We start from the raw sequence: 22,601 nt of genomic DNA on the forward strand, positions 1-22,601 counted from the left end.
TGGATGTACTTAAAATCAGGATTTTAACGTTGACAGTTGGTTTATGGAACTGGTTTGTAGAAAGTCTACTGATGCAATATAATAATTCTCAGTATTCTAACATGTCCCACTTAGAGTGAAATACACTTTATTTCATAAAGGTAAACCTTAATCAAAAACATCTTGCATAAACTATATTGGGAAAGGAGAAAACACTTTTTTGGGTAAGTTGGTTCCGATTTTTCTATATCTGATAGGCTTCCCTGCAGTTATGAGAGATTATAAGATGACTTTGAAAGTAAATTAGGAAACCTTCATTTTGATGTAATTATTACTAAAAATCCTTTGGTTATTTGACTATTCCTATTAATTGTGCATTTGATTATTTCAAAACAAGGAGTTTAAAAATGAGGAATAGGCTTGATCTCTGCAGGACATAAGGGGCACTGATATAATTCAGACAAGGCTACATAGAGCATCCTCTTACTTATTCTAATATTCTGAGCTGTAGATGGTGACTAAAGTAGTGCCAGACTGTTAAGCTAGTTATTGATGTTTGAACTATAAGCTAAAGCGACATATTTACAAGAAGTGGAGTATTTTACTGTGGTTTTGTTTGGCAGTTGCTCTTTGGCACTAATCACATAGGTGCCTCTTCTGTCTTGAGTAATACTTAAACGTGCTGAGATATGTAATGGTGTTAAGAAATATTTTTTTTCAGCAGAATAGCTTTAATCTGGTAAAAGCTGCAGTGCCTGACAAAAGCCCCCCCTTTTTTTTTTTATATTGGAAGGCACCTGTTTGAGTTAAGGAGGGTTTTTTGTGATCTTGCATGAATGAGCGTAGTGTGCAAACATAACAGCCAGTTGGTTTACAGAAAAAAAACCAAGATGAGCTTGTTTGACATCGTTCAGTGCTGTCCCTGTAGAGCTGGGTCAAGTTAACTCAAGACAGATGAATGTAATCAAGGAACATCTTAATATTCTGGACTTGACTGTGCTTGTGCTTCTCCAGGAGTTGCTGAAGACCTTGTGGGAATCAGTGTTCATGCAGAAGCCTCCCCTTCTGGAAGGAAGTCTGTCCCTTCCCTTCAGCTACTCACTGTGCAGGAACCAGTATTTTGACTTTTGGTATTTTTAAACATGGCTTAGTAAACCCTAAACCATCAGTTTGAAAGCATGACTAAATATATTGCTTTTGTTGATTATAGAAGAAAGCTGCATTGTTTTTGTGCTGACCGAAGGTACAGAAATTATCTTGGGTATGACTTTGAGGGCATACCTACCTCCTAAGCTTGCTGGTTGGGTGTAAGTCTCACTTGAGGAGCATGGAACTCATCGTCCAAGTATTTATCATCTTTGACAGGACATTAGCAGCTGGTGTTGACTTTGCTGCCAAAGCTTCAGCACTGTCACTGCTTGACCTATGGTGTATGCTCTGAATTAATTACCAGTGGATGGTTACAGAGGGTAGGAGCAGGTAACAGTATATAAAACAGATTAAGAAGTCTAATATACCTGTACTGAGTAAGGTAAGTCTCTTTGCTAGTCATTCTAATTTTCATGTAGTGTACCACACCGATGCGCACTGTTAATTTAAATGTTTTTGAGGTTGGAGGGTCAGACAGTACCTGAACTGCATGAATGCTTCTTTTCTGGGTGTAGATAGGAAAGTTGGAGACTCAAGTAGCAGAAATTGTTCCGTTCCTCTTGAAGTGCACATGAACATATGACATATGAAACAAGCCAGATATTCTAAAGGTATTTCCTGATGTGAACATTTTTTTTTCTTAACAGCTATTAAATAGTAACCCTTAATTTGGGACCATAATAGCTGAGAGGTGAAGAAATAGTCAAATTCTGACTTTTTGTTGAAGATCATTCTCAGTGGGATGTGTAGTAACTTATGGGTACCCTTTCACTGTGCTTCTTTTTTTTGGTAGGTGTGTTAATATGATTTAGAGCAGCTAATCACGGGGGATTACAATTCAACAAAGAACAAACAGGGAGTGGGGAGGGAATTGGAAAAACAAATTAATGTCTCCCACTTTCTTGATGCTGCATAGTAGCTGCTCCTCTGTGTATGCACAAAGTCCTGCAGTACTGATCATTCAGTATAAGCAACATATGTACTAACCAGAGAAAATAGTGAGATGCCATGAACTTAACTTCCAATTATACGCAGATGACCTTGTTTTGCATGCCTCTTAGTCAATTGTAAGCCCAAAGCAGCTGTGTGAAATAAATGTGAATTGGTTATATTGAGAAAAGAATGTTTTTATTGGACAGTTTAGTTTAGTTTGGTTTTTTTTTTTAAAAAAAAAAACCAAGAGTACCGGCCTTGACTGTCAGAATGAGCGTCAATTCTAGAGGGCTTTAGTTTACCAGGTCACTCTTTCAGATGAAAGATGATCCTTCCATTTTCATTCATCTTTGTATGTACTCGACAGTCTCTTATTCAGAAAGAGGAAAGTGACAGACAAAGCTGTTTCCAGTGTCCTTTTCTCTCTCCTTAAATTTAAAAGATCTTGGAATGGTGGTTTGGACACTTCTGAGGCATGGGATTTTTTTGTTTTGTCTTTTTTTGACATGACTTTTGGATCAGATGATTAGAATAAAATGTAATCTCTTATGGATATTTAGAACACATTTATTTCCCATTAAATTTGGCTCACAGATTTGACAAAACTCTTGGCGATAAGTAAAAGGGACATCAGTGAATCAAAATATATTAATTTTAAGGGAGAGAGTGGTTTTATGTCTTGTAGATGTCTCTGGCTTGGGTATCTCATAATTCTTTAGTCTTGCTATCGCATTTTTTAGTCTAAAAATAGATGTCACCAACTATACTGGGTGAAATATTTTCTTAAATCAAGACGGAGTGCAACGGATGAGGTGCAAGTTTTGTTTCAATGTAGAGCAAATAAACATAAAGCAAAGGTATACCTCCTTATTTTTTTTATCACAACTTCTTTTGTAGTGTTGCAGTGACAGAATTCTTGGGGCTTTTTCCAAATGACCTTAAATTTTTCGTTTCTTCAATGACTAATCATTTTATTGCCAATAGAAGCAACCTCAACTGTTGCAATTTAATTGCAGTATTTCGTTAGGAGGGACAGACCTTATGTCATGCAAATTGCTTGAGCAAGGCAGGCAGAAAGATCAGACAGAAAGGGATAATCTTGTCAAGGCAGGTGTGTGTTGTGTACAGGTGAATATTGTCAGTCCAATGTAATTTGCTGCTGTTTTAGGGACTGTAATGTGAATTCAGCTCCTCTTACATACAAACAAATATTTCTAAGGCAGTACTACTTTTTTTCCCCCCGCCCCCCGGGGCGGGGAGGGAAGATTGTGCCATCTCCAGACCAAAAATAATGTTCCTTCTCAGTCCCCCCTTTATCAATTCTTGATTAGGCTATTGCAGTTCCTCTTTTTATGAATTTTCTGTCTTGTTTATTTTAGAAAAAGTATTAATAGTTGTACAAATAGTGTTAGCTTTGTAAATATTGCTCAGTGAAATATGCTAGTTGTATTTTTGAGTTGTGTTTGGGTTTTTTTTAAAGGCTTCCAATAAAAGGTTATGTAGTCTGTTTTTTGTGCTTGGGTTTCATCTTGCTTCCAGCTGTTGACAGAAGTTTTGTTTCTTGTAATTAACTTTTGAGGCTTTTTGGAATATACCACATGGCTTTTAGTTGCAAAAAGAAATCTTACATTACGTAGTATCTGACTGACCCCTCAGCGGTATCCAGTAGAGAAATGTTTATAAGGTAGCTTTCCATGAGATTGAAGAGCCAGAATTAACAGTTGAACTCTCTAACCATATTATTTTTTTCATAACTAAGAAGAAGGATTCTATTTAATTCCATTTTATGCACCGAAATTACAACTTGAGGATTAAACTCCCTGAGGTTACGGTGACACTTTTTTTTTTTTCAGATAAATGGCAGTTATTTGGGGTAAATGACAGCAAAATAGTTGTCTCTCTTGGAACTGGTGGTATAACAACATGTAATTAAAAAAAGTCAAGCAGTTATGTCCGTATGGCTGGTGTATTATTATACATAATATCTGTACACAATAATACAAATAATTCTGTGTAAAAACATACCATGAAAAAGAGGTGATACTTCTTCTAGGAGACTCTGCTGGGTTAGTATACCAGCTTGTCACTTCTGGACAACTGAGTTTAGGCTTCACATAAAGAAATGAGTCAGATGAAGGTTTTGCTTGTTCTTATTTTGTACAACAATTTATTTGCAGGGCGATATTTAAAAAAATATGCTTTTTCAGGAGCTGTGCTCGTTCTTTTTGCTGAGAATTTCTAGGAAGCCAGAAGAAAGCTTTGCCTTCTCTGCTTTTAAAAAGGAGGCAATTTTTGTCTTCTGCCACGCGCTGGCTAGCTCGGATGGGGAATCTGGATGTGGGGCTGTGGGCAGACAAGGCCTGTGGCTGTACCTGGTGGCGGCGACAGCGTATTGGGATGACCTTGCCTAGCAGAAGAAAAGCCATCTTGTCTCTTTGCCTGTTTTCCAGCCGGCTAGCTGGTCACATGTGGGTTGTCCTGCTGCTTTATAAGTGAAAACAAGGCCAGATAAACCCTTCGTGGCAGTGGAGATAGTGGCTGTCACAAACTAAATCTGCCTCCCCGCCCACTTTCCAGCACAGCCAGCCTTGGGGCAGGGTGATGGCAGATCTGCTGCCTGCCTTCCTCCAGGGTAAGCCGGTCTCCACCCCAGGAGGAATGTGATGGGTTTCAGTGGTGCAGGCCAGCACGTTCCTCTCTCTGGGGTTACAGCTACCACCAGGCTCTTCAGTATTTCTGCCTCAAAATAAAAGGGAAAAAAAAAGAAAAATAACACAAAAATGGAGAGACTTTAGTTTATTTTTCTATGTTGTCTGGGGCTTGGGATTTAAAAACAAAATAAACCTTCTGTAGGTGTTTATTGCTGACAGTAGGAGTTCACAGGATTGGATTTGGGGTATGGAATAAGAATACAGGAAGCTATTCAAACACAGTTAATACCCCTGCCTTCAAACAGACCTTTGATGCAGTCAACACTCAAGAATTACAGTCCATTTGGGAGAGTTATTAAAAGGGTAAATACACAAATTATATCAGATGAAAAATGGCTTTTAAGTTTCAAAATGGAATGATACCTGTTTGTAGAAAAAGAAGCAGTTCTGAAAATAGCATGTCAGTTTGTCATTTTCCCTTTGTATGAAGAATAACTGCACCGAGTCATGTAATGTGCTAGAGAAATGTTCCCATTCACACTTAATGCACGTTTCTTTTACAGGTCTCTGACATTTGTGTTTCTATGTAGATTCTTCAGCGGGATCAGATGTATTAGAGAAAGCTGTGCCTGGTTTTTGGGGTGGTGCAGGGGAGGACTGCTAATTAGGAAGGTTTTGAAACCAATCTGTGAAGAGCATGTGAGCAATTGTTAATCTTGATGAACTCCAAAGTCCAAATACAGAATCTAGCAAACAGTTATTATTTTTAAAAAACAGCATATAAATATCTGTGATCCTTAAAAATATGGTGAAATACTGCCAGGAAGTTTTCCCCTTCTCAGCAAACACTGAGCTTGCTGAGTAAGGAGTATTTTAGGAAAGAGGTGGTGGGGATAATTCATCTGATGCTCCTAGTGGTTATTGTAAGGATTAGGACTGTGTTCTTTTTATCAAGAAACAACTAAGAGAGAGGATGTCCAAGTAATGCATGGACTTGAGGTGAATTAGCAATCTGTCCTTGCATAGTTTAATTAAAACAAAAAGGGGGGGAGGCAGGGGGGGAAGGGAGGGTGTGGAGTGCAGTTGGAAACAGAAGAGGCTGGCATTTCCCAGGACAGATGAGGCAGTGGAGTGCTCTGCCATGTGGTATCCGTGTCGAGAATGCAGGAGATTCCAGGAGGCTTGGAGAGAATCCCCCAGCTGTAAGCATGAGCACTTGGAGGTCTGGGGTGTGACAAGAGGAGGCTTCTAAAATGTCACGTTGTAGCCAGTTTCTTTGGTTCACCTATGTGATCCAGTCTTTCCCTAGTTCTGCTGATGTGCTGGAAGTGTCAGAGGTAGGCTATAGGTGTGGTCCCATCTGGCAGTTCCGCTTTTTTAGGAAGTAGGGATCTATATTAACTTAATTTGAGATTTAAGCCACAAACTGACAAAAACTTCTCCCTTTTGAATATATCACTTGTTATAGAATTCCATAATTTCTTGTGGTGCTCTCTATTAAATAAATGCTTCTTTCTTTCAATTACATGTTATACTGTGTGATGCTCTCACGGTGGCATTAGGTAAACTTTGTTTACAAAATCCTTTCCTGTTGGTAAGGGAGATAACTTTAAGAAGTGCAAGATTAGGTATAAGGTATTACAATAACTGTATCTTCCTGAATCTTGCATGTTCTAATGCATTTCCATTACTGTTGCTACACAATTATTGCAGAAATTCTTTGCATCATGCTACGTGGGTAAGTTTTGCAGTCTAATGACTTGTTACTCAGTGTGAAATAATGCCCTTAAAGCTCAAAGCTGAGGTCGTGTCACACTCTTATGACCTAATACAGTTGCCCGTGTGCTCAAACAGAGTTAAATTGCATAAGCTTGTCAGCGCTCTGAAAAATAACGTAAGTTACTCTTCACTACTAAAGGTCTATTGGCAGACAGAACACACTTATGTGCACTCAGGAGTCAGTCATTACTGAGATAAAACCTGTTTTTTTGCTTTCTGGAGTTTTGGGGAGGGGAAGGGAGAAATGGAGTGGGGGTCAAAGACAAAGTGAAAGAGTAGCGTTCAAATGACTCATTAGTGTAAACTGGGAAACTTAACCCTGGTTTCATCCCAGGGTAATTTTGTCCCAGGCCAAGTAACTACATAGTTTTCTGCTATAGTGTGTATTTCAGTGCTAAGTTAATTCACACTCCTTGGCATTTTTCCTTGACACCTCTGTTTATCTGTGAATCTCTGCAGCTCCAGGAAAAAAAAAACAACACCACAAATTTATTATCCGATTTATAAAGAGAGTGGCAGGAAGGTCTTTACTGATTATATAAGGGAGGCACCATTGACATTACATAAATCTGATGGTGTTCTTTGGTGCCATTTTCTTGCTTTGCAGCCATAAATGACCGCGACTCAAACCTTCCTGCTTGCCGTTTTAGCCTTGGAATGGGCACATTAATTACACAGACTATTACTGCAATTTAACAAACTTAAAACTTTTTTGCTATATATGTACTGCTGAGAATCCATCTAACAAACTGTGGAGGGGAGGTGCAAAGTCGTAAGCAACGCTGCCGAGATGCTCGACTGCTTCCAACAACTGCTGGGAAGGCAGCGCTATTCCCATTGGGGGTGCTTCTGCTTTCTGCTTGTGGAAAGAGGTTTTCCTATCTACCTCTGCAACTAGCGTCTGACAGAGCTGAAGTATGCTCCTACCTCCCTTAGCTGGCTGGAAAATGAGCTGGCTTTCTGTCTGCCTTTGGATCCTTTGCTTCTGGTAGCTGTTCTTTAAAGAGAGGGCAGATGGAGTGCTCCTTTCTGGAATCTCTGTCTGCTTAAACAAAATAGGGAATGAGGGAGACTGTGATCTGTACTTTCCAACTGGGAGACTGCGCTGGACAGATGTTTCTTACTCAGTGCTAAGGAGGAAAGTCCCTGGCCAGGGGCTCTAAGATGAGGGTTAAAAGGTGAAGAAATCCTACGGGGGGCCTCCTGCTGTGACAATCACTTCAGCCCTGCACAAGTGAGAGAGAAGATCCAAAACTTCTGTCTCTCGTGTCCTTTCCTCCTCCTCCTTCCTCTCATTGCAACTATTTTGTGTTTATTTTCCTACTTTTAAATTGCATAATTTAGTCCTTCCTGTCACTTCCTAATGTCTGAATCATAGGTAGCTCTTCCTGCCTGCAGTAAACAAACATTTTACTCCCGGCACCTTTCCAAACGTTGAAATTGCATTTATGAAGGTGCAGGGCGGGGAGGGGGGATGTCCCTCTGGCAGTGTGCTTGGGAAGCTAATTCATTTGTGTACGGGTTGGATAAGCTGCTTACTGCATGCTTCTGTGGCCAGCTGACTTCCTTGTCTTTCCAATCTTCTGAACTGATGTAGCTCCTCAGCTGATCAGGACGAGCAGGGGAATGGTAGGAGATAATAAAAACGGAGTATAAACAGTGGGTTACGAGCTTCTGAAGTTAATAACAGTAGCAACTAGGTTGCCTCCTCTTCTGGCTGTCGGTGTTGCCACTTCTCTCTCCTACCTTCCATGTACATACACTGCTGAGATACACAATGTCTGCCATTTAACCAGTCACTTGCAGCAAGCGCTGTTCGGTCTAACCGTAGGGCTTTGCTCGTTTTTTGGATTTTTCCAGTTCAAGGCAAGAAGATAACACAGGGCACTCTGGGACACGTGGTCTGCCTCCATCAGCCTGCTGGACCTCTCAGGCCATATTTGTAAAGGCTGCAAAATATAAGTGTGTCATCCTCGCTTATCCTATTATTACTCTTAGAAATAAGCTCTGAAAATCTTTCATTTTATTTTTATTTTTTAATTGACTGTGACTCCAGAATGATCCATAGAAGCTAGCACCCATGGGGACTCCCCACCTCTCCCAATGCACTCTTTCTCTTTGCTGATTTCTGTCCTTTATGGGGAAAATTCATCTTGAATTCATCTTGAATCATGATAGACCAGCCTCACAGTGTGCTGAACACTACGGCTTCTACGCTGCAACTACATGTGGAGCTGTTTAATGGACTTAACTTGGTAAATGGAGACAGCATAGGAAAGATCCAGTCCTTGTTCTGGCAATGTTGCATTTGTAGCTTCCCATCCATCACTGCCCGCTCTGATTCCCCCTACTAAGATGGGAAGAAGGTGAGAATAAGTCAATTTAGGACAGACTAGATGAGGTAAGAACATCCTGAATGTTATACTGACTTCTTAATTGTGCTTTCTTTTAAAAGAGAGGGAGCGAGTGCCTTCTTTTCAACAGTTAGTACTTACCTTGGTTTTTCACTGTGTTGCGTATAGCATGGGCAGCATATTCTCCATGCAGATGATTCAAAGGAAAAAAAAAAAAAGAATTTGGCATGCTGTGCTAATAAAACAAAGCAACAGAATATTACTCGCTTTATTATTAGCTTAGTGTAATACCAATTTCAGAGAAGACAGTTGAAGCAAAGGAACCCTGCTGTTACATGCCATAGGAATGCCTCGTGTTCCAGTCCCTCCTGGCTGAGGCTGCATATGCACAGGGGCATGGGGCTTTCCCTTGTGGCATTTGTTCTCATCCAGGCAGTGAAGGAAAGGATGGAGTGCCTCAGAAAGATAAGCTTGAGATAAGATGAGGTACCAGGTCCAGATTACAAGTTGTGAATGGGTCGGAACCCTATCTGTTGTCATTGCCTACTTACACTATTTGCCTATGTGTATGTGTAATGAAAGAATTTACATCTTTTTCCGCAATAGTGGGGGGAGTTATTGATTCTTATGGTTGGGTATTTGGAGTACGAAGGTAATTTTCTTGGGCATACAATTTGGGTAATGAACAATGTTAGGGAATTGAGAAGAAGTGCGATAGAAGACAGTATCCTGTTATTATTGTAGTCTAAAATGATGGCAACCTATTTCTTAAGAACACTACACCATGTGGGATCTGCATGTGGAAACAACTATATGAAAATATTTTTATTTTATCCATTTGTTACATGCATTTTGGAATTCTTGAAACTAAATAGTACATAGTCAAACGCCATTTTAAATAATGTAGAAAATACTTTTGTGTCCTTTGAACACTGTATGGTGAAAGTTTTGCTGAATCAGAAGCAAAAATGTAAGGGTTGGGTCCTGTAATTATAGCATTACACGACCTGTCTGCTATTGCCTTTTAATTTAAGCTTGTAATATAAAATATTTCTGGTTAAAATAAAGATAACACTGACCAAAGTATAACAAAACCCATTTTTTCAATCATTTGCATTGTTCTAAGTTGCATTGTAATGTTCCACCGTACTATTTTATCAGTACTAGTCAATAAATTTCACATTGGTGTGTAAATCTTTTCATTTGAACTTGAGGTTATTAAATTATACTCTTGCACTGAATTTCAGTGATCGCGTTATTGTCATTCATCTAAGGAGCTGACAATCTTACATCTTCAAAGGATGTTGGGCTTTTTGTTTCATTAAGAAGACAAGCAGTATTAAAGTCAAATCTGGTGGAGGGTTGTGTGAACTTTTTAGCAAATAGTTAAGCAGTGCTTCTGTGAGTTGCTTGTGAAATTCTGCTAAGTCTCAACTCAAAGTGCAAATGTTTCTCTAGGCAATTGAACTACACAGCCTTAAGTTGCTATAGAACACATTTACAGTATCGTGAAAGAAGTCACACTCAGCTTTATACCAAAACTTGTAACTGTGCAAGCAGGCATAAGCCAAGAAAATGGTTAAGACCATAGTAGAAACATGCTTTCCCATGAAATAAAATCCAGGGATGTAGCTACTGTAATTGTGCAATAAATTATCATAAATGTGACGTCATTGTCTCTGCAACTTTCTGAAGGGGTAGTCTGATTTTGAAATCAACCGACTAGTGAATAACAAGCCTCTGCATTGGCCCAGACAACAGCAGACACGTCTGCATCATTTGGGGAAAGCAGTCATCTCCTTAGAGAATTAAACTATTTCAAAATAGAAATTGTTGACTCAATGTGTTAATCTTGGCTTTTCATGAAGCAGTGCAGTGTCCCACACTGATTAATTATTTTTTTTTAAAACATCCCCAAACTACTGGCTGCGTAGGTAAAAAGAGACGGGTTGGAGGAAAGTAGTAGTTCCTCTGAACTGCAGTTATTCCCCAGTAGCATTCAAACAACTTCTTATTCATCGGTGGGAAAAGGTCCCCAGATGGAGATGTGATTGCAGGATTGTAGCTTTTGATTTGCAGGGATAATTTCCCAGGCTTGCCCAAGGGCGTATTGTGAAGATTAGGCAGAACCCAACCAATCTTTAAGGTTTCAATAGCATAATTCCGAAACTTTGTTTCGTGTAATTATTGTACGTGATAACAAAGACGTATTGCTTGAACCCTAGCTCTGTTAGTCATGTATTATCTTGTTACAGTTCTGGATTGAAAATCAAGTGTTGTTAATGAAATTATTTGAAAGAACATGTTGAACTTCCATTGAGTGTGATAAAACTTACCTCAATGTCCAAATAAGTATATATTCTAAATATACTACAGCACGGTGTGTATTTTCAGCTTCTACCATAACCTGTTGTTGTGTATATAGTAATTAAAACAATTTAAACAGCTTAGAAATTAGTGACATGCTGACAAAAGATATCTCTTTGCCTTTCTAGTAGGAAAATCTTCACACCCATCCCTGTATCCTTCAGGCAAAAACCTGGGTAAATAAATAAGCCTTGCAGTATGCCCAGAAGGTCATCTGTGAGGGGTAGGCGGTAGCAAAATTCAGAGCCAAGAGCATTCCCAGAAAACTATCTACTAGTACATCTCCATGTTTGGGAAGCCTTGGCTTCTGCCTGGTTCAGTCTTTTCTCATGACTTTTACTGTTGTCTGCAGTGGCCTACAGGTAACCTTTGCCAGGAACATTCTTGTGTCAATAATAGTTCATTCATTCTTTATATTTTTTCCCCCCCTTTCATCTTTATTCACTTTAGAAACAATCAATAACTCCTTGCTTGAGCTCTTGTATTTAACCTTGTGACACTGTACCCTGCTATTCTGGTAACTTGATTCATGTCTCTATTAAAAGGTATCAGTCTCTTTTATTCATTTTTTGTTTGTTTGTTTGTTTTTCTTTCAGTTTTCTTTTTCTTTTGGTCTCACTTTCCTCCTTGGGGATCTGCAACTTCTGTGTTAGCTGGCATCTCTTAATCTTTGCTCTTTCTTGCCACTGACCTGTCCATGGATGAGTTCCCATGCTTATTTCATGTAAGCTTTACATCAATGGCATATGCTTCAGTCTCTCTGCTCCTAAATGCTGTCCCTTCTCCTCTGACTTATCTTCTGTATACTGCTATCATTAATATTTCACTGTCAAATGAAGTATATCTTCTGTTTTCTTTGAAGTTGCCTTTGCAGATCACATTCTCTATTCCCTTAAAATATACCCTAATGATTAAGTCTCTTGACTGCTAGGGTTGCCTATTACAGGAACATGTAGATGACAGGCCCCACGTCCACTGTTGGGTGGGCATGTAGACTTTTTCCTGACAGAACCACTTACAGCTGGTGTCATGGTGTGTGTTGTTTTTTTTTTTTTGTCAGGCTTGCTAACCAGATTGTATAGCTTTAAAAGCAACAACTATTTGCTTCATAAATTAATGAAATTCGAACTACCTAAGGTTGTATGCAAAGACTTTCATAACTGCACTGTATCTCTACAGAGATTTACATACTTGACAATTTTTTTCATTCAGGTCTTAATTAAGGCTAACTTCTCCTATTACATGTACAAAGGTTTTGTAGGTTGTTCTATTCACTTGCATATTTTTGTGAAATGCTCCTATATCTAGAAGGGTAAGGTTTGGTTTTGGACAAGGAGAATGTTAGCATTGAATATTCTTGTTACTCTGGGCACATTATATTTTGCATGTTATTTGTCGTGTTTAAAAATGGCATTTATAATTTCCCCACCCAAAACATGCTAAATGGACATGAACGCCTTATAGAGCAAAATAACGGAAGTAACTATTTTCCCCATTTTACTTCCATCTTTCTGAGATTGTACATTACCAAGGGAATGAACTGTGGATGATGTTTTCAGGAGAGTTCACGGTGAGAAATGGTTCCATCTCTCTCTTTGCTTGGAAAGTGTGTAGCTGGCTTTAAACATAATTGCTCTTCTTTTAGTCTAATCTAGGTCGAGTGAGGGATTCCTTTGTAGCTAGGACTTTTCCTATATGGAGATCCATTAAGGCTGAAATGGCTTGAATTTGTGCATAGAAACAATTGACATAATACAGACTGGAAAGCATGGGAACTATCTGTGCTCTGTTAGGAGCGCTGCCAAGATAAGCTGCTGTCTTCTGTGTCAGCTGTAAAGTTTCTTTGTGGTCATCCTTCAGTAAAGCCCCAAATAGCGTACATGATTCAAATTCCATCTAGATACAAAAGCAAACACAAATATGAAAGCCGACCCTTGAAAGAATGCAATTTTAACTATAAAGCCAAATTTTCTTTAGTTTGATGATCTCACTGCTCTAATAATAAAATAAATACACTAAAAAAACCAACCCAAAACTCAAAAACCTGAAGCCAGCAGAATCCACCACATGCATTACCTCATCTGAATGGCGTAAAAAGCTTTGGAGTCTTTGAGTGCTTCATACAGCATCAGTCTTGCCGTTCCTGGACTGAGCCTCTGGCAGGTACTCCCAGCCTGCGTCAGGCAAGTCTGAAGTGATTTGGAACTGGGGGATACCTTTACAGTGGTGATATGACCACTGGGGCTACTGCTTTCTGTTTTCACAGGTCTTTAAAGATGCTTTAAAAATGATGTGTGACAAAAGAGAATTATTCTGGATGGGAGGGAATCTCGGTATCCCAAATGCCATAATGTAATCCAAGCCTGTTGCTGTCCAAGAGGAAGTAGTTGCATGAGCCACCTCACCAGGGTCCTGCACGTACTGACATAGTTCAAGGTACTGGAGGCCGCTGATCCTGGAGTTAAAACTGATCAGCCTGTATGTTCGAGTTTTGCAATGACCATGCTTGGGGGAAGAAGATAGAGCTGTCTGCATATGGATGCAAAAGTAACCTGGAAGTGGTCCAGAGCTGTTTGTGCACTCGCAATTTTTCTGCTGCATCTCTCTGTGCAAGATATTCTTGGAGCGGGGAGGGAGGTTGTGTGAAGAAGGTGATGACTTGTTATTTTCGGATCTCTCTAACCTGAAGTGTTCTTAGTGGGAATAACTGGAAATGAAGAGGCTACTCAGGTGTAATGAGGTTTAACTAATGTAACCAATGTTTCAACTTGTTCTACTGCATGTTTGCTCTAAGGCTTGTTTACGTATTGTATAAGCCAAACTTGCCTGTCTTGTTAGGTGAGTGTGGTTAAAGTCTGCAGAGCTAAGTGAATGTGCTGTAATATCTTACATAGCATTAACAAAATATGCCCCTGTGGTATGACACATTAATGGCATATGAAATCTGTATGCTTTTGAGACACACCTCATAGTGGTGATATCACTTTTTTGCAGATTGTGGGAAATCAGACATACTCAAAAAATATTGTAACCATCCTTACATATTTAAAAAATAAATCAAAGGCGGTGGGGGCAGGGACCAGAGTTCCTAAGGAAGGTAAATGGAAGTTGAAGATTTTCTTATAGATGGTCTTTGGGCTTGTTCTGAAATGAACTGGAAATGTTCGTACTGATGGACAGTTTGTATCAAGCAATGTTGGTTTTTTTTTAAACACCTTCCCCCCTCCTCGCCCCTCCCCCCAAGGCTGACTGCCTTCTTGGTCTTTCGGTGAGCTTTTTGAGTTCATCACAGGAGTATTTTTGGTATTTCATATAATACAACTACTATGAACAACTTCGGTCACTGAGAAGATCTAGTGTGAAAAGAATGTAATAGTCATTCAGCGTAACATTCCAGTGCTAAGAAAAATTGTTCCAGTTACTTTATTTTAATTTTCCTCTTGGACTAAGCTTAACGAGTTAATACTAAGCAAAACTTGGTAAAGAATTTTACAAGTAAGTCAGTTAATCAGAGCTACCATAAATTGATTCGTATTCTGTTAAACAGAATAACATGAAGTAAGTCTGTTTTTTGAACTAAGTTTTGCAGTTAATATATTGTTTTGCCAGTTTTGTTTGAGAACTGCTTCAGCTATAGAATCTGTTCTGTTGCAAAAAGTTGGGGTTTTTTTATGCTTAGAATTGCTTTTTGTTGTCCCCCTCAAACAACAGTATGTAACATCTGTGTGTCTCCAAGAACCTGAAGTTTCTCAAGCAAGCAATTGAAGTTTCCAACAAGAAAGCCGTATCAGAAATGTAATCTAGATGGATTGAAACCTTTCATTACAACCCATTGACTTAATGACTTTTGTAGAAAACTGCTTTGATAAAGTAGAAATATTTAACTGTTATTTCTGTCACAGTAAAAAATTAGATATTTTAACATGAAAACAATAATAAAATTTCTTCATAGGACTAAAAATACAGCTCCACTGAAACAAAACATTTCCAGATTATTTTTTCCCTTCTGCTCTCCCCACTGTCCCAAAAGGTTGGAAGGAAAGGCAGCTTCATAATCTTGGGGTTTCCTGATTTTTTTTTCCTCTTTTGATAGCCTTCCTAACGTGCATGTCATGGTTTGCTTAGGCTAGATCGTCCAGAGTTTTTTTGGGGTAACTTAAAGCAGAGATAGTGAGCATACTCATGTATAGTTTACTTTGTGGCTTGTATCTCAAATTTTCCATGTAGTTATCTGACCTTCTTAATCTCTGTTACTGGAAGAAGGTTTGTGCAAAACACTAGCTTTTATAACAGGAGAGGCCATGACCTACAGTGATTTTTATCTGGAAATAGTGGCTAGAAGGGAAGATGTTCCTTTGAAGCTTCCCAGTAGTCTGGGGTTTGTTTGGGTTGTTTTTGTATTATATCCATTTTCAGTCCAATTGTTCTGAGCATCATGTAAGAAACCACAGTCTTCAGGCCATACCAGTGTTAGCCCAGTGTGTGGGTACCACAGTGGTGAAAATCTGGCTTTCCACTGGGATCCAGAGGTGATGGTGGAGCCAACAAGGGGCTTGGAGCACTGTGAAGATGCTAGGCTTCATGCATCTTTGTTGCACTGTCTCACATTTCTGTGTGTCTTGGGTGGAGAAAGCTACAGGCAGAAGTTCAGCATTGAAGTAAAGGTGGTTGTGACATAAACTTTTCTCTGGAGTAGAATGGATTAATTTATCTGGCAAACTGGAGGTTGTAGAAGAATTCCTTGCTGCTCTTGTTGCCTTAAATTGAGAAGACGCAGAAAAGAATTGAATAATGTGGGCTGAATGTACTATGGGTGATTGGATGGCCTTCTATATTTACATTTGACTTATTATAGTATAGTCATTCTTCTTCGTCTTCTAAAATTAGCAAAGCACAGCACAATTATAATACTTTCATGCTTCAGGATAAGCTTTGCATTTCATTAGTTCATTGGTTCTTATTTATGCTACGTCAGTTCAGGAAGAAAAATGTTAAACTGGAATAACTTGTTTTGAGAGTTCAGTACAAGTGTGTGCTTTCTTCATCTCTGATTTTGAATCTCCCACCTCTTAATGTGAAAGTCTGTTTGCCTCATCCTCTATGCTAAGTTGTAGACTTCACCATGGAGCAGCATCAAAGCGGTTTATTTGCCTTTAAATACATGTATGTATTTGATTAGAAGTTTTTAGTTGACACCCCACTAAATCCTCCTTTTTTGCTTCCTCCCCCACGCAAATATTTTTAGAGCAGGATTTACTGGTAAAAATAGTAACAGGTTAGAGGCACCTTGCTTTAGCCTAGTTATGCTCTTCATTCGAAACTGGCGTTTGTGCATATGTGAGGCGCGGCAGCGTTTGTCACCCAGAGGGCTGACGCCAGACCAGCAGCACCGCGCTGTGAATAGCTGCTGGCCAAGGGGCAGCTTCTTTTGGGTACCTTGATGCCAGTCTTTCTCATAATATAAGTCGTGGCCTTCAGTCATGGGATTCTAACCATTTTGGGAGGAAATGTGGTTGGTAATCTAAGGGCAGGTTTTCTTCTCCTTAAAGCCTGTCCAGCATAGGGCTGAAGGCTGATCCCTGCTCCTCCAACCCTTCCCAGCTAAGGCTTCCATGGGCCCCTGTCTTACCCTGGACACCACCTTCCAAGGAGACACCCGCACAGCTACTGAGTGCAGCCGACTGTCCGGAACCCCCTGGGTGTGCCTGCCCACCTGCTTTGGGCTGGCACTGCCAATTTGCTTATGCACCTTGTTGCGTCTCTCCCACCTGGGCTGGACTGTCGCTTTGCTGGTGGGAAAGGAGGGCGCAGAAGATGCCTGTGTTCCTATGGGAAGGCAGGCTGTGGTGTTTATCTTCCTCACAGGCCACTTTAAAGGTAGTCAGCAAGGAATGCATGCTCTTTAAAGATCACAGTCTTGTAGTATTTTTTTATGGATACTTTGAAAGGCAAAAGAGCATTCAACTGGGTTAGTGGGCAAATAAATGTATGTGGCCCTGGGGCCTCCTGCACTGTTTGAGGGTTGTGCTAATGTAACTTTCAGACAAAACCAGAAGGATGAGATAGTCAGACGCATTTCCTTCTGTGACATGTTGCAGAGACTGGAGTAAAAAATGAAACACTCGTGCTTCAGACCACTCTCCAAAGTGTGGATGTTTGCTTCATCTTAGTGTCTTTCCTTGCAGTTGATATTAATGGAAGTAACCTTTTTTTGCCACACATTTCTCTTGTTCACAAGCTTCTATGTGACCTTGTAGTGAAGTCATAAAAGCTTGAATCTTTGCTATCGCAATCCTTGCCATAGCAACATGCGTCATAGCCGTATAATTATTTATTTAATGGGTTTAATTATGAAAACTGGGAAAGTCACTTATGAAAACTGGCTCAGGTAGGGAAAAAAAAGCACTACTTTTAAAGTATATCTAAAAAAAACCCAAAACCAAATGAAACAAAAAAAACAACCCCAAACCAAGCCCACTTTCACGATAACCTGAGACAGGAATAAGTTAAGTACTGGAGCCTTTGTTTTGAACTACTTTACTTTCTTCCCTGTCTGCCTTTTCCTCCTTTTTTAATTGTTTTTTTTTTTGTCTGCTGTGCAAGAACCATGCAGCTGCTTCAGTGATTTTTTTTCCCCCCTCCTGTTTGCAGACCTATAAATACACTTCCTTTGTCATGTTGTTTCCTAAGACCTTTGCTTCCAGATAGCTTTGCTATTTAAATTTTTTCATCTTTGAATTTCATACTATCATGTAAAAATCATTAGAAATCCTAAAAACAAATGCTTTTTATTAGTCTTTAAATTTCAGATTGTCTACAGCTTTCCTGTGTTCAGAAATCAGTTTTGCTATTGACAAGCCTTCTCAGAAAGAACTATCTACAGGAATAAAATTTAAAGTGTTTAAGAACATACAGACGCTAGCACACCATTAGAGTAGAGAAACTATGTATTTTTTATAACTGTGAGTGCTGTGCTCTGGAGGATTTCTTCATTTATGACCATCAGTGCAGACACCCAAAGTTACATGATCTTCAGCGTCTTGCAGTAGAATTCTGGTGGAGTGGTAGCTGATTAATAGCTGTTCCTTTTCCTTAATTCATGAGGGAAGAATGAAATGAGACAAATAACTTTATTGATTCCACTTCAGACGTACTGACATATTGTGAATCTTTCAAATTAAATCGGCTAACCTTGGTAGCCGTAGCAGAAAAATACCTGCACTCCTGGCAGAGATGCCCTTTCCTGTGTCTCTGACTTCAGGCCGCACTGGAGTCTTGAATGAGAGTGGGAGCATCAGAGCAGGTCTTGGCAGTTTAGGATTTTATAGACGGTTCTTGCTACAAGTACGTTAAAGGCTGGTTGTGAAATACGACTTGGTGACAGAGCAGTGAATTGTTAATCCAGGATGGAGCTAGAATTTCAAATTTGTGAACTTTTGGCATGGAGGGAAGGGTGGGGTTTTGGAAGGAATTTCATTAGTTGGATTGTGATATAAAATGCAAAGACTTTTAACCGAATAAGTCAAAAATTAACTTGGAAAAACTTCTTTGTTGAAGTTATTACTTGACTCAGGAGCCTTCATCAGTGAATATTCCTGCTCAGGCCTAATGCATGGAAGCAGAATTTCCTTTTTTCTTGTGTTTGTTTGGGTTTTTTTTGCAATGCTGAAATGTGAAACCTTTCCTGTTGGCATGCTGACTTAACCACTTCTGTGGTAGTCTTTTTCTCGCTATGTAGGAAGAAGAGACATCCATTCCTCTGCTGTCTGTGGAGAGCTTTGCGGGACATAATATTTTTTTCCTTGAAAAATTACTTTTTTGCTTTTTATTCCACAGATGTGATGCAAGGCTATGTATAAGACCCACAGACTGGTAACAGTATTTTGGGAGAAAAGTCTTGCATTAATTGTTCCATCTGTTTTGTTCCTGTTGTATCTCCTTGGCTGCCCCTGAAATTCTGCATTTTTGAATCGCAACGCTTATGAGAGAGTGCCTTAGTCTTGGGAGTTGTCTTGTGGCATCAGTCTTCATAAGAGGAATCAGCAAAACCCGTTTGGGCTAAAAACAGGCAACAACAACAACGTAGTTCTAAAAGTAGACTGTGGGCTGGTGAATGCTTGCTGGTCCAAATGCTCTGTGAGTGGTGGATATAGTGTTTAACATGTGGCGGCAAACCACCCGACGACCACTTTGCTTGTCCCCTGGGCTACAATAGTGGAGCCTTAGAAGTACAGTTCTGGAGCTTTGTGAGCTTCCCAGATAGACTTGGTGGTGGTCCAGCAAAGCATACTTTTATATTCTTAATTAATCTTTACCCTGCATTGAATCCAAGCATAAATTTAACATTCACAATATTACTCGGTAAGTTTCTCCAGGTCTTCAAAGAAAAAGCCATACCAAGTACTAATGCAAAAGTATGCAGAAGTGTGTACAAACTTGTAATGTCTGTCTCTCTCTCTGCAGCTGCTTTGACTTAAACTAATACTGTCTCCCTCAGTCAAGCATCCAAAACTTGGATGAAACTTGAAGTGGAAAGTCTTCATTCAAAAATAACAGGAGAGCTCCCATTAGAAATCATGACACTATATTGTCAAATTGGATAAGCAAGAGCTATCTAAGGTCTTCCACAGCATGTAGGAATTGTCACTGTGGCACAGGAGCTTGGGACATCTTGTTGGTGGCTGGCTGGCATCTCTAGCAGATGCTTCTCTATTAGTTTGAATTTAGCGGAGCTCAAAAATTTGTTATTTGGGTCTGGTGCAGCCTTTGCATTTGGAAAGGCAGGTGAAGATCTGACAGTGTCCTTTCTTCATAAGCTTCTCCTCCCATTTCCGGAGCAAAGTGCTTCTTCTAGAAGTCTGTCACCACCCAGAGTTTGTAGTTGCTATGGGGGAATGTGTGAGTATGTATTTTTTTTGTCTGCACCTGAAGTGTAGCGCATCCACAACAGAGCTCTTTGCTGTCTTCTTGAATGACAGTTTAAGAAAAAATGGTTTTGTAGAACAAGTTATGCAGATGGACTTCTTTCTGTGCTGGATTCCTCTTCTCTTGACTTGATAGATGTTTCTTCTTCAGACAGAAGCTTTTGTTCTTATTTTGGGCTCTGAGTGTAGAAACTTGGAGAGTAGCTGGCCTGCAACAGCAAAAAGGCTGTGCTTGATAGGTGGTTTACTGGGAGCTTTAGAAGTGAACCTACACCTGGTGAGAAGGGAGTGGCGGGAATAACTTGCACCTAAGAAAACAAACAAAAAACCCCAAAAGGAATAGGAGAACTTTGTAATGTTAGAGTCTCTTCCATTTGCCTAAGGCAAGGTCACTAAATTCACCCTCTGCTTCCATAAAGCTTTCACTTGGTGTGGGAAGCCTTTAGCCTTACAATCCAGAAACTACTGAAGAAAAAACTGTTTCTTCCATTGCAGTTTTTATCTTTTTTATTTCTTCCTTGCCTGTATCTTGACAATTGAACTGTATTTTTTCAGAGGAAGATCAGATGTTCTTTTAATGTTGCAGCAAAACTGTACCACTTAACCATGTTTTGATGCATAATGTAATCAGCTTGATTGCTTTTTAATATGTTATTCAGACCTACAGTTGCTGTCAGCTGGGCTGAATCTGTTCTCTTGGGGAATTTCAGTAGTACTTTCTGGTAGATCACAGCACCTGATGGTAACAGGGTGTTGTGGTTTTTTTATTCAGGGCTAAATCTGGGTCCCTGGGTAAATGGTTGCTTTGCAGGGGAACGCTGAAGCTGTGGAAAAGGTGCTGGGTTCTTGGTCTTCCTCTACTTCTGCAGTGGGAAGGGCTGAATGGAGTTCAGGCTCCCTGAACCTTGTGTACCAGGCGGCACAGCTGCACTGGTGTATGACAGGAGTAAGTGATGCTGGGTACATACATACCTTGCAGCTTTTCTCAGGTGGAGGAGCTGGGGGGAATGGTGTGGCAGCCTGAAAGCTGTGCTACTCAGAAGTCCTTCTTGGGTGTTAGTTGTGCATGGCTCATTATGGTTTGATCACTGCAAAACTAGTACTAAGCTGTAACAGCTTTAAATGCTGTTCTGTTTGCTTTGCAAATCACAGTGCCAGGTTGCATTAAGAGACAGGGTTTTCCTTTTTGAGTGTTGTGTTCTTGAAAGGCTTTATTGACAGTATGAGGCATGAAAATAAGGCCTATATGTGGCTGTGTGGCTGTGCTTTTTTTTTTTACTTCTTCCCCATCTGAGTGTGCTAGCATATCAGCTTTAATACGAATATGATCTCACTGAAATACCAGTTGGTTGAATATGGCATCTCTTAATGTTACGCATTCTTGATTAATAGAACTAGACGGGTTTGAATAATTAAGATTTTCAGTTTTCTTGTTGGTATGTGCTGGTCCTGGAAGATACAGGTGCTTCCATTTCTCCTTCATTAAAAGGAAGTGTTAAAAAAAAGCAAACCCTTGTGGGCTCATTAGAAGTCTGCAAGTGACAGGTAAGAAATTACATTTGGCATTTTCACGTGTTTGCTTGCTTAAGCATGCTATTATAACTTACGCATTCAGAGATCTTTCTCTTAACAGCAATGTGCCTAGTTTTAAACTTCTGCTGCAAGATGCTTGGCTGCAGCTTGAGTGAGTTAAAAATGGCGAGTAGCTGTTTTATATATACTGGGGAAAAAAAAAAATCTGACATAATGAAGTACTTGTGAAGTGTCCTTAAAGGGAAAAAAAAGTTCTCTGTGTGGGAGTGTGAGGAAGGATTAAAACTGAGACAGTCAGTAATCCCCCTCCCCTCCTTTTAAAGAAAGCTTTCCAAGTAACACTGGCAAAAAGAATAAATATCACTAGTTAGAAAGACTTAAAGAGAAGGAATATTGGTTAAGACAAGATTAATAACTCACTTCTTCAGGCTGATTCTGTACTGCATGTGATTTTATCTTGTGTAAAATATAGCTATTGGTTTCTTATTGTCATGTCTGCTTCTCTGGTCTTTCCTCCTCCCCTCTTTTCTCCGTAGAAAACTTCTTGGCGAGGCTATCGATGCAAATTTGACCTTTAAGTTTTTGACTGAACAGCTCGTGTATCAGGAAATAACTCAGAATGTGCAAGATAATTTATTACAGGAATTTAGTGCATTTTATCACTCTTTGAAACTTTCAAGGCCTTTTAAAAATCCGTCTCTTTAATCTTACCCTTTACCATGAAGAAGTTCGGCTTGTCAGGTGTCTATGCGAGGTGCTCGATCGTGTGGGTGGTGCGCCTTGAGGTGCTTGCTGTGGTGCGGCTGGGTCTGGTTGCCTTGCCGGTTCAAACACTGGTTACTGGTTACCTTGGTGTTTGAACAGGGACAGCTACCCAGCAGGGAGGGGGGATGTCTGTTGTCTGGGTTTTTTGTTGTTTCGAACCAAGTCAT

The 22,601-nt window shown here is 39.8% G+C and overlaps 1 protein-coding gene and 1 long non-coding RNA gene across 4 annotated transcripts in view; one reads left to right on the plus strand and one right to left on the minus strand.

Annotated features, from left to right (window-relative positions):
* GAB1 (GRB2 associated binding protein 1) overlaps positions 1 to 22,601 on the plus strand; it is a 102,261-nt gene that overhangs the window by 4,225 nt on the left and 75,435 nt on the right. The window lies entirely within an intron of this gene.
* Positions 17,992 to 22,469, minus strand: LOC135313284 (uncharacterized). Its single transcript, XR_010372903.1, has 3 exons — positions 22,381 to 22,469; positions 22,090 to 22,222; positions 17,992 to 20,444 (listed from the first exon to the last, which is right to left on the minus strand). It is a non-coding gene; the product is annotated as an uncharacterized LOC135313284 (long non-coding RNA).

This window comes from Phalacrocorax carbo, chromosome 4 (genome assembly GCF_963921805.1).
Source record: "Phalacrocorax carbo chromosome 4, bPhaCar2.1, whole genome shotgun sequence".
Classification (NCBI taxonomy): domain Eukaryota; kingdom Metazoa; phylum Chordata; class Aves; order Suliformes; family Phalacrocoracidae; genus Phalacrocorax; species Phalacrocorax carbo.